Raw genomic sequence first — 12116 nt, forward strand, 5'->3', positions numbered from 1 at the left:
AGGCGCTTTTCTGCCGTGCCTCAAGAGCGTGCTACAGTACAGTAACGCACATAAAAGACAAAGACAATTCGACCCCTCGCGCGAGGGTACATCCTCTGTTACGCGAATTTTGAACCCGCGAATCGAAGGGGTACCATCCCGCGTTTGATGTCTGTGCAGGTGGCGGCGGACCTGGAAAAAGTTGGAAAGGGTGAAACGGTTTAAAAGACAAAAACAAATAAACACGAAGAGCTTTCACCTGCCCGGGAGAAGAAAAAAAAACGAGGGCAGGCGACGGAGAGCCTAGTCGCGTTGTCTTACTTGATCTTTGTCTTTCTTATATTTGTACATACCATGCCCGTTTTTCTTATGTTTCTAGTGGCCGGTCATACAAAATCTTTTGGATTTTACACACTGGTGAAGCAGGGGGACCAACGAAGCTTTGCTATGGTGGGAATGAAGTAATGGCCGGCCGCAAGTCAGCAAGCTAGTGTTTAAGTCTGGGAAGGTTGCCGCCGTCACTCATAGATGGCGGTAGCTGTCCGGAGTGTTGTGTTGACATATATTTGCTCGTAAACACGATCCTAGGGAAACTAGCCATTAACAGCACCGCTGTAAAAATCGTGATTTCTTTTCGGCTATTCTCTCCTTCCTGATACTTCTGTTTGGTTTAACTTGCTCTCTTTATGCTGCTGAATGCTTTCTTGTACTGCTCTAGTTGCTGCACTATGCTCATTTTTTTCTCTAAAAAAAGTAACGAGTAACAAAGTAATCAGTAACCAATATTTTGTAATGAAATTGAATTACAAATTAATCCCAAAGAAGGTAACATGGCAATTACCAAATTACTTTAAACTGCAACAAATTACAAGTAATCCGTTACCTGTAACGCATTACTTCCCAAGTCTGGAGCCGAGGACGGCAGTCGAAGCTCCAAGTCCAGCGCAAACTTTCTCGTCTTTAGAGTTGAAGGGTGCTCACGCAGCCACATGCAATCAAAGTGTGGCGAAAAACAACGGCATCGGAAGCATTATTATTTTAATTTGTTGTTGTTGTGAAAAGAAAAGAAAATATTGAAAGAAGGTTTACAATTCTCTGTAATCCTGAATTAGATATTTGACGCACATTTCCGAGAGATTCGGGAGTAAAAAGTGATAAGTAGAGATAGCGAATGCAATTGCGAAAAAACTGTACTCGTCTTTACCTCCAGGACTTCTGTTGCAACTCAAAAACAGAAGAAGACGGACCCCTTCTACGTGGAGGAACTTTAAGTGATAAATAATTCGTACACTCTCGTGAAATGTAAGCAGGCCCAATCTATCTCTTGTCATGGTCTGCATCATCATTCCATAGGCCGCACATGAATTCGGTAAGCTGCTCTAGACGAGGGTGTAGTAGTCTGTACAATTTTCGCACAGTGCATATTACTGCCTAAAGTGCTTCCTCGAGGGCTTGTGCACATATCCAGCTGATCTTTCGCTTCTGTCCGTTACCGTCTTTGCATGATTAATCAGAAGTATTCTGAGGAACTTGTTGCAAATTAAACCAGCCAAGCCCTTTGAGTGACTGTTGTCAATGCCCTCTGGGCGACTGATAAGATTGGCGCGCCTTCAAGATAGGGTGCAATGAGTACAGAGTACAAGTACAGAGGTCCCGTCCATGTCACAGGGGAATGCATTTTGCTGACGACGCTGCCTGCCGGTAGAGTGACTTAAATCGGAGCGAAGTTTAATAAGCCGTTGCCGGAACAGCAGCCTACGAAGCTCGAACATCAGCGCAAAGCTGCTCGAAGGGACTTTCCGAGTGGGGCGAAGTGGGGTGAGGTGGTTGCGCTCCTGGCGGCAAGCAAGTGAACTACATACGGAGAAAAAATGCAATTGACTCCCGGGCGATTGCAAAGGCCGTAAGAAGAGAAAGAGCGCGCGCTTCCAGTCCGGCTGTGGGTGAACACAGGACCGCGCTACCACGGTAACCGCTCATTCACAGTGGAAGCGGATCCGCGTTCGCAAAGCGGTTGCGAACGCGGTTGTATAAAGTTCCAGTGCAATTGCAAGCGCACTCGATGACATAAAGTGCGCGTGCAATTGTACTGGACCTTTATACAACCGCGTTTGCAACCACTTAGCGAACGCGGATCCGCTTCCAGTGTGAATGAGCGGTAAGGCGACCACGGTAACGCGTTTCAGGCGCCTGACGCCGATACGAACGGCGTACACGCAGTCGGGTCCACAGCAACCGCACAACTTCGACGGGTTTTTAGGTTTCGGTTTCTAATCGGAGCGCTTCTCGGCTCCCAACGGTACGGCGCGCCGTGGAGAAATAGTGCAACCAACCTCTGCTGTGCTTTTCTCGCGCAACGGAGCAGAGGCTGGTTGCACTATCTCTCCACGGGGAGCGGTGTCGTCGGGGCCGAGAAGCGCTCCGACCGCAAACCGTAACTTAAAAACCCGTTGCAGTTGTGCGGTTTTTCGGAAAGCCGTAAAATGCTGCGCGTGCTTTCTATCGTTCTGCAATTTGTTGCGTTAGTGTTTTTCGATGATGCTCAGCAAGATTATCATTGAAAGCATGCCCTTAAATTCAATATTTAAAAACAGCTATGCGAAAATAGTTAACACTAATTAATCCGAACCTAAAAATGTTCCCAAATAGGCCCTGTCCTAGGACCAGTACGACACAAGCCTTTTGTTTTTGGTGCGACGCGTAGTTTTCACAATGTCAAATTTCTCCACCTTTTTTAAAACACCCTGTATAAAAGTCTGCCGAGTAACTGACTTCATTTAGGCGTTAGCTGCCGTCTTGGATTCCCTCCTGGTCTTCTGTCCCGAATACCGGACAGTTTTTGCTATTCTCACACAAAAAGAAAAATCACAAGGCACATAAAAAATAAAAGCGGCGCAAGTTAAGAGAAGGCATAACATTGTGGTCTTATTGCGTGTACGTGCCCTTAAGCTGCTTGACGCTGTCGCTCACTCACTCCACTCACTCACTCCACTCCACTCCACTCAACTCCACTCCACTTCACTCACTCCACTCCACGCCGCTCGCTCACTCACTCACTCCACTCCACGCCGCTCACTCACTCACTCACTCACTCACTCACTCACTCACTCACTCACTCACTCACTCACTCACTCACTCACTCACTCCACTCCACTCACTCACTCCACTCAACTCCGCTCCACTCACTCCGCTCCACTCACTCCGCTCCACTCACTCACTCCACTTCACTCCACTTCACTCCACTTCACTCCACTCCACTTCACTTCACTTCACTCCACTCCACTCCACTCCACTTTACTTCACTTCACTTCACTCACTCACTCGCTCGCTCCCTCCCTTACTCACTCGCTCCCTCCCTTGCTCACTCGCTCCCTCCCTTGCTCACTCGCTCCCTCCCTTACTCACTCGCTCCCTCCCTTACTCACTCGCTCCCTCCCTTACTCACTCGCTCCCTCCCTTACTCACTCGCTCCCTCCCTTACTCACTCGCTCCCTCCTTTACTCACTCGCTCCCTCCCTTACTCACTCGCTTCCTCCCTTACTCACTCACTCACTCACTCGCTCCCTCCCTTATTCACTCGCCCCCTCCCTTACTCGCTCACTCACTCACTCTGACAAAGCACTGAACGTGTTCTGTCAGAACACGTTCAGTGAAAACCAAGAAACGGGAAAGCAAAATGGGCTGCAGTTGACGGGATGCTATCACGGAATGGATCGGGACAGACCCTACAGGGTTCTAAATAAGACTAAAACGGGTCTCTCACACTCTTTAAAAATTCTTGAAAGGTACATAAAGCAAATCAAAATGCAACAGTAAGAACCCTCACCAAGAAAAGTAATGTCCTATTGCGCGCGATCGAGAAGGTGAAACAAAGAGTAAATACAGTTTTTTTCGGAGGTTAATAAAACTGTGCTGAAGAAGTTTAAATGTACAATATTTATTACTTCGGTATTTCTTCTAGGGATGTTCGGAATCCACAAATAAATGTGCTATGTTTAAAAGTACATATTCTGATAAAGTGTCGCCTCTTTTTCTAACTACATAGCTTTAAAAATCAAATTATCCTAACATAAATCAAACAAATGATTTGAATCAAATACATCTGATGTTTTCCTTTTTTTTTCAAATAGTCATGATTGAGTGTTTGTTTTTACTACTCAGACTCTGGGTATTAAGTTTGAAGGTGAATTGCATATGCGCTCATCGGAATGTCGGTATGTGGTCTAAAACTTGACGACTCTAGGCGGCTCAAGCTGGATATGTATCCCGATTGTTTCTGCAACAGGAATTATATCCGGATGTAATTATAATGCAATTAAATGCAAAGGTGCAAGCGAGCTGGACAATAATGATGAAAATAAACCCTGGAGAAGGGGAACAAGAGGGACAAGGGACAAACATAGATCTCCAAACACAGCTAGGTGACTGGTGAGCGACCGAAAAAATCCGCCTGGTCCGGGTATCGAACCCGGGACCTCTCCATTACAAGTGGAGCGCTCTACCAACTGAGCTAACCAGGGGTTAGACGTCAGTAGAGCAAACGGGTTTTATCAGCTGCCACCAGTCTAACACCAACAAGCGTGGAGCTTGCCAATATAAGGTTATAATTATAATGCAATTAAATGCAAAGGTGCAAGCGAGCTGGATCCGGATGTGTTAATTTCTTTTTCTGTATTTCGTATATTTGGAATGCCTTCTTTCGTATCATCTTATTCAATACATTATTTTAATAAAATCAGGGACATGTGACTCATGTGACACTCTACTTGCCGGAATCGTTCACGACTTATAAACATCTCTTGATGCTGGTTTACAAGTTCATGCGATTTTTCTCGACTGCTCGAAGGCTTTTGACCGCGTTCCCGATCACAGGCTTTTGCTAAAACTTGCACAGCTTAACATCCATTCTAATGTTTTCTCATGGATAAAAGACTTTCTCTCAAATAGGCCTCAGTTAACTTCCCTAAACAACTCCAACTCCTCTTTTGCGGCTTTGCCCAAGTGACATCTCGAGTTCCCCAGGGTAGCGTGCTGGGTCCATTACTTTTTCTGATCATCAAAATCAAAATCATGACAATCATGAACATGTGACTCATGTGACACTCAACTTGCCGGTTTTGTTCACAACTTATATACATCTCTTGATGCTGGTTTACAAGTTGATGCGATTTATCTCGACTTCTCGGAGGCTTTTGACCGCGTTCTCTATCACAGGCTTTTACTAAAACTTGCAGAGCTTAACATTCATTCTAATGTTCTCTCATAGATAATATACCTTCTCTCAAATAGACTTCAGTTCAATTCACTTAACAACTCCAAGTCCTCTTTTGCCCAAGTGACATCTGGAGATCCCCAGGGTAGCGTGTTGGGTCCATTACTTTTTCTGATCATCAAAATCAAAATCATGACAATCATGAACATGTGACTCATGTGACACTCAACTTGCCGGTTTCGTTCACAACTTATATACATCTCTTGATGTTGGTTTACAAGTTGATGCGATTTATCTCGACTTCTCGGAGGCTTTTGACCGCGTTCCCTATCACAGGCTTTTACTAAAACTTGCACAGCTTAACATTCATTCTAATGTTCTCTCATAGATAATATACTTTCTCTCAAATAGGCCTCAGTTAACTTCCCTTAACAACTCCAACTCCTCTTTTGCGGCTTTGCCCAAGTGACATCTCGAGTTCCCCAGGGTAGCGTGCTGGGTCCATTACTTTTTCTGATCATCAAAATCAAAATCATGACAATCATGAACATGTGACTCATGTGACACTCAACTTGCCGGTTTCGTTCACAACTTATATACATCTCTTGATGCTGGTTTACAAGTTGATGCGATTTATCTCGACTTCTCGGAGGCTTTTGACCGCGTTCTCTATCACAGGCTTTTACTAAAACTTGCAGAGCTTAACATTCATTCTAATGTTCTCTCATAGATAATATACCTTCTCGCAAATAGACTTCAGTTCAATTCACTTAACAACTCCAAGTCCTCTTTTGCCCAAGTGACATCTGGAGATCCCCAGGGTAGCGTGCTGGGTCCATTACTTTTTCTGATCATCAAAATCAAAATCATGACAATCATGAACATGTGACTCATGTGAAACTCAACTTGCCGGTTTCGTTCACAACTTATATACATCTCTTGATGCTGGTTTACAAGTTGATGCGATTTATCTCGACTTCTCGGAGGCTTTTGACCGCGTTCTCTATCACAGGCTTTTACTAAAACTTGCACAGCTTAACATTCATTCTAATGTTCTCTCATAGATAATATACTTTCTCTCAAATAGACTTCAGTTCAATTCCCTTAACAACTCCAACCCCTCTTTTGCCCAAGTGACATCTGGAGATCCCCAGGGTAGCGTGCTGGGTCCATTACTTTTTCTCCTATACATTAATGACCTACCCACTTGCGTTTCATCTAATGTCCGCATTTTTTGCTGAGGACTGCGACATCTACCAAAACATCTCTTCTAACACCTATCGCCGAGCTCTCCAATCAGTGCTGGACCAGTGAACCACGTGGTGTTCTTGGTGGCTTATGACCCTGAACCACAACAAAACAGAACATATGCCGTTTACCAAATGCTCCTCTCAGACTCCAACTTCTTATATTCTGAATAACAATACTGTTGAACCCACTTGTACCTATAAGTACCTGGGTGTCCACTTTCAGTCTGATTTGTCCTGGCACTACCACATTGATCTTACCCTTGCTTCCGGTAACCGTTCCCTTAAATTCATAAAGCACAATCTTAAACAAGCAGCCGCTCACTTACGTAAACTAGCTTATATCACTCTAATCCACCCAAAATTGAGTATGCTACTGCCATATGGGATCCTGAGCAAACCTATATTTTAAGTAACATCGAGTCCCTACAAAAACCGTGCTGCGCGTTTCCTTTGCTCTGACTACTCTACAGTTTCCAGTGTCACTGCATTAAAAAAGCAAGCTGAGTTGCATGACCTATCACGCCGCCGTAAACATGCCCATCTGTCATTATTTCACAAGCTCTATCACCATGCATCGCTTAATGACGATTTTTTTTTAAACACCACCCATTACTTTTCCACGTCGCGATCATTGAATCAAAGTAGCGCGCATCACATGCCACTCATCTCGACTGGAATAACCGACCGGCTCACATTGCAACTGAACTAGATATGTCTAACTTTCAAGAGCTCGTGCGTAGTTATAATAATATTTAGGTTATTTTTATTTCTTGTTCTCCTATTGTATTTGTATAATTTGTGTGTTCTCTCTGTGCACTATACATTTGCTCCCCCCCCCCCCCTATGCAATACCCTCATATAGAGGGCCTTTAGAGGTATTTTCAATAAATAAATAGATACATTTATATAAGTATCAAAATGGTGACAAAGTAGGCACCGTGCGAAAGTGAAGCATGGCCAATTTTGGATGCACTACAATTCCCCACGCCGTAGTTGAATCATGCAAGGATAATAGATTGCTCCATCATCTGGGGAATGACGGAATGACCACGAGCGATATAAGGTTCCCAGAGGAACATCATCTGTGCACCGATTTCAGCTAAATCTGGGTCCCATAAGCAAAGCACAAAGTGTCTTCATGGGCCCACAGGGCGCCCATGCAGGCCCCCTGCGGGCCCCACGAGGGGTTCAAATATGGGCTGCCTAAGTGAACCCACTGCAGGTCCCACGAGGGGAGCTCATCTGGGCTGGACAAGTAGAAGCCTTGTGGATATCGCTATGGCAGTACAGGTTGGCTGTTCAAGTGAGCCTCATTTGGGCCCCAGCCGCAAAACCGACGTGGTACACACGTAGGGTACAGAGCTAAGTTTGTGCGACTTGATACGTTCGCATCACAGTCGCATCAGTTTGATACCTTTTCTCAACCGTAACGATGAAAGGCCCTTTTGCTTTATGGTGGGTAATTGTATGTTCCCTTTTACGGGTGCTGTTCGTCCAGGGGTGGTCACCTCATGCAGTCTCGGTGCTTCAAAGGCCTCATGATTGATCAGAAGGGCAATGAGAGGGGCGCGCTTGTCCTATTTTTGTCTCTCAGTGCCTTTATAAAGAAATTTTCAAGCTGACAAATTTGGGCAAAGGTAAAACTGATAGTAAAACGTCGATTATTTATTTAATTAGTTAACCTCAGTGTCGCACAGCATAACGCAGGAGTGTGAACAATAAAAGGTAGATTTCATAAAGGCAAAGAATAATTCAACATTTTACATTATTTACAAACAATAGACCCCCTTTGAAAGACAGGTCCTGATTATTCGAAGGTCGGAACCCCTGCACAATGGCGAAACAACTGCATCGAGGAAAGTGCAAGCCATTCCATAAGATAGCGAACGTCGGAACTCGGCTAACACTACGTGCCGAAGAGCCAATAAAACAGCGTCAAAAGTGCAATGTCACTCCGCTCATCCCCCTTTTTCTGTGGGTGTGTTTTTTCGGTGTTCTGTGACGTTGAGGTTTTGTTTTAGTCCGTTATTGTGCAGGGATTCCATGGCTGCCAACAGAGGGCAGTATTTCGAAAGGGGGTCTCTTACAAATTACCAAAAAATAATTATTTACGGTAATTCAATAGCTGTAAGAAAATTATTAACCAAGAACGCTGCCTACTGGGCCGTGGAACGCCGTCTGAATATACAAAGTAGTTCTCTTCCGGAATAAAAAAGAGCGCCTACAGCCCATCTAACAAAAAAGGCATGCACTTGACGTCATCGTTAGTGGGCCTAAACCACGGTGTAGGAAGGCTCCTGGACGAACCGGCAAGCACGTTGAAGCTCGATTAGAGTCTCCCCGAAACGCATAGTCCGCCTTCGCGTCGCCATAGTGATAGCACCGCTTTAGACATTGCAAGACGTGCTGGCGGCGGCGCTTACAAAGTCGAAGCGAAGTTCCAGTAGTGAAGACGTTTAGTGCTCAGGCCTTGTTCTCTATAGTGTATTGTCCAGCGACTCTACATTTCGTTGCTTTGGAAATCAGCGCTGAAACTGTGTATTGAGCATTGCCTGGTGGTTTATTTTTCTAGGCAGATTGCGGCCGCAAGGACCGACACATTTGGCACATCCTGCAAAATTTCAATTCCAAATGTACATACTTGAAATCAGGCGCCCGGAAGTAGTTTCGCATGAAGTTTTATGTCTGTTCTTTTCAAGGCTCAACTCGGAGGTGAAGAAATTTTAAAAATAAAGCAATCTCGGAGGCCGTGGATTTCCTATGTCCTACACCAGCGCGTTCTTCGTCTATGCTCTGGATTATGAGGTAGTTCCGGGGTGGCTCTTTGAACGCAAACACACTAAGAACCAATAGTAGAAGCTCGCGATCGTCAAAATAAAGGTAATATCTCATACTTTTGGCGAAATATATAGACTATGACCACCTGGAAAAAGGAACACTGCTCAGTGTGCAGACAAGAAACATCTGTTATAAGGCATATTAACTGCACGGACGTTGTTTTCGTTCTTTTTTTAATGTTTTATCACCTCAGTCTTGAGCAATGTACAGATAGACATAAAAGCTATTGCGGAATCGCGTTCGTGTGCCTAGGTCTAGGTATGTGCGTTTGGAATGGGAACTACGCAAGGAGTGCACAATGTGTTTGTCCTTATGACCGCACCCTGCTCGTACCAGTTTTTTTCGAACTGCAGACGACCCGGCGCTTGAGATGTTCGCATGTTGATGGCCAAAACCGCTTCAGAAGATACGACTCGAAAAGGTGAAAACGTAAAATAGGCATGGTTTTCGCTGATCCAAATAGATTTCTTTTTTTAACTTGTTCAGTTCTGTAGACTTTCTTCAGCATTCCGTCAACACCAAAAACGACGCCGATAAATAATCGTGTGCAAGCAAACTAATCAAGAAATGGGCGAACGCTATAGACCAACACGGTGGAACGCGGATTACCGGAAGTGAAACTTCATTTTGGAAAAAAAGGAAGATCAGGGAGGGCATTGCCACAGTTGACGGGGTTCTACGAGGAACGACAGCGAGTTGAAAATCCCTCTCCCCTCAATCACGTGAATTTTTGCGTTCGAACGTTTTAGAGCGCAGCTCTTAGGCGCCCGTTTCCAGCTTGAGCGGCGTCGCCGTCGCCGTCGGCGTAACCGAGCGGTGCACTAGGGGTAAATTGCCCGCTAAATTTAGCGGAAAATTTTACCCGCTAAATCTAGTGAAAAAAGTTGCCTGCTAAATCTAGCGGAACAATTTCCCCGCTAAATCTAGTGGAAAAGTTTCCCCGCTAAATCTAGCGGGAAAATTTCGCTGCCAAATCTAGCGGGCAAGTTTCCCTGCTAAATCTATAGGAAAAGTTTCCCCGCTAGATTTAGAGAAAAATTTTCCCCCCTAAATCTAGCGGAAAAAATTCTCTGGAGGGTCGCGTGACCTGGGGGGTCACGTGACACCCCCAAGGTCACGTGACCCCCCCGAGAACACGTGACCCTCAGTACCCTTCCCTCCTCTTCCTCAAGAGCTGCGCTCTAATTCGGTGTTACAAAGAGTTGTAAGCGGCTTTCCCTTTTTTTTTTCTTTTAAAAAGGCGTTAACACCTCCCACAGTAAAAAGAAAAAAAAAACTCCTGAAATGCACTTATAGAAACTGTTTAAGTCGAAAATTAATATCCCTCGTCGCACTTCGAATAAAGTTGAAAGGCTGGTGTTTAATGTACTGTCAGTGTTGTGCGAACTGGCGTCTTTGAAACACGTTTACTGTAAGAGGGACGATGAAGCGGCACCATTATATGTTGTATTTGAACGCACGTCGTGAATCTTGCCCAGAAGAAGACTTAGGTGAGTTCTTTTTTAATTGCCCTGACTGTAGGATAATTATATAATATGCAACTCTCAAAATTTAAAATATGGAATATGTATTAGATGCTCCCATCGGGATTCGGGAAAGCCATTTGGCCTATAGACTTTTAAATTATATTTTAGCTGATAAATAAAATAAAATATAAGCCAGATATAAAGTTCATCAGCAAAAATAATAAAAATACCAAACTGCGTCGGGTATCTCTCGAAGGTGAACAGTTTTTTCCTTCAAAGCTTGCGTATTTCTTTTTTCTGGATAAGGCACAATCTTGTTTATGTTTCATGTTCTCTGCCATCAAGCGAGTACACGTTTCGTTAATCTCAAAAATTCGAATTTTTTTCTCTATTTTTTTTAGGCAGAGTCAAGGTAAGCAGCTTACAAGAACACGGGTACAGGAAACAAGGCAATTCAGCCGAATACGAAAAGCGTCAGGATTTCTTCCCATATTTGCCGAAAATCCCAGATTATGTTTTTCTCCAAGGAACGACGAACTTGTAGATAACACGCGCTTTGGCTGATTGATTTTTAACTAAATTGGGAGCCTGCCAGGCGCCGAAACATTGCTATAAATATATCCCCTTGAAAAAAAAAACACTTTCTTTTAATTCACCTTGAATGCCTGGTGAGAGCATTACGCCGATGTAATCCATCGCTGGGGCTGAATGTTTAAAAGTTTGACTTTGACTTCCGGGCTTCGTATGTAATAACGGTAAACAACATTGCATAAAAATCAATGAATTGTATGAACAATAGACTTTTAAAGTGACCATGGCTGCAGTGTGCTATTGTGAGTGTATATGTTTGTTAATGGAGAAAGGAGGGGGCTTGGACCATGTCTTCCCCATCAAGGCAATGCGTTTTTTTGTGGTGGTAGGTGTTGGAATTTTAAGTGTCATATAGATTTACAAATGAAACACGTAATATCAAAACTAATCTGCTTAACTGAAGGTGAAGTCAAGTGACAACATCGGGTCACGTGACATAATGAAGTCACGTCCTACATGAAGTCACTTGACTCTTGATGTCGCATGACGTAGTTCTGTAAACTCACACTGTGAGTCCACCGAGGCTACGTGCCACTCACAAAAACTCCCTGAGGCTGGCACTATAAATGCAGTGAATCAAAAACAGCACTGTTTTCACGCTTGAAAGCAAATAATTAAGTTGCTCGCTTACTGTCGTTGCCTTCTATTGCGTTCGAGTCACGCAACACGATAAGCACTTTGTCTCAATGCCAAAGTAATTTTATCATGCATTAAGACTTCGGTTTGGGCAAGTTAGTTCATACTGACTTAATAGATTAAAAACGCGAACAAAGCGAGTAC

Source organism: Ixodes scapularis, unplaced genomic scaffold (genome assembly GCF_016920785.2).
Source record: "Ixodes scapularis isolate PalLabHiFi unplaced genomic scaffold, ASM1692078v2 PGA_scaffold10__122_contigs__length_95168666, whole genome shotgun sequence".
Taxonomy (NCBI): domain Eukaryota; kingdom Metazoa; phylum Arthropoda; class Arachnida; order Ixodida; family Ixodidae; genus Ixodes; species Ixodes scapularis.